The following is a 1,285-nucleotide window of genomic DNA, read 5'->3' on the forward strand; positions in this document are numbered from 1 at the left end:
AGATTTAATGCAATCCCTATCAGACTACCACAAACATACCTCACAGAGGTTAAGAAATCATTTCTAAAATTTATTTAGAACCAGAAAAGACCGAGAATAGTAAAGGCAATCCTAGGCAATAAAGACATGGCAGGAGCCATTACAATTCCTGACTTGAAATTATACTACAAGGCTACTGTGATAAAATCAGCATGGTATAGGCAACAAAATAGACCTGAGGATCAATGGAATAGATTAGTAGACGCTGAAGCTCCTATGAACACACTCAGCCACCTTATCTTTGACAAAGGGGCCAAACATATTCACTGGAAGAAAGATAGCCTCTTCAACAAATGTTGCTGGAAAAATGGGCTCCCTATGTGCCAAAAACTAAAACTTGACCCAGGTCTATCACCATGCACGAAACTAAAGTCAAAATGGATTAAACATCTAAATATTGAAGAAGAGACACCAAATCTCCTGGAAGAGAAAGTAGGAGGAACTTTTGAAGACATAGGGGTAGGCAAAGACTTCATGAACAGAAATGAAATCACGCAAAAAACAGTTGAAAGAATTCACAACTGGGACTTGTTCTTACTGAGAAGTTTTTTCACGTCAAAAGAAATTACCAACAAAGTGAAAAGGCAACCTATAAATTTGGAAAAACTCATGACAAATAAGTACTCAGACAAAGGTCTGCTCTCTAGAATTTATAAAGAACTAAAAAATACTAGGGCTCCAAAATTTAAAGATCTAATCCATAAATGGGCATCTGAAATGAACACATGTTTCTCAGAGGATGAAATTAAAAAAGCAAATAAATATATGAAAAAATGCTCCACATCACTAGCCATCTGAAAAATGCAAATTAAAACAACACTGAGATATCATCTCACACCAGAAAGAATGGCTATCATAAAGAAATCTCCCAACAACAAATGTTGGAGAGGCTGTGGGGAAAAAGGAATCCTTCTCCACTGCTAGTGGGAATGTGGACTGGTGCAACCATTATGGAAGTCAGTGTGGAGACTCCTTTGAAAAGTAGGACTGGAAATCCCATTTAAACCAGCTATTCCTCTACTAGGAATTTTCCCAGAGGATATGAAAACATCATATCATAGTGATATATGTGTGCCTATGTTTATAGCGGCACTATTTGTGATAGCCAAATCTTGGAAACAACCAAGATGGCCATCACCTGAGGAATGGTTGAAAATGATGTGGTATTTTTACACAATGGAATATTACTCAGCTATAAAGAATGATAAATTCAAAGCCTTTATATTGAAGTGGATGCCACTTGAAC

This window comes from Octodon degus, unplaced genomic scaffold, assembly GCF_000260255.1.
Source record: "Octodon degus isolate 3935 unplaced genomic scaffold, OctDeg1.0 scaffold00048, whole genome shotgun sequence".
NCBI lineage: Eukaryota > Metazoa > Chordata > Mammalia > Rodentia > Octodontidae > Octodon > Octodon degus.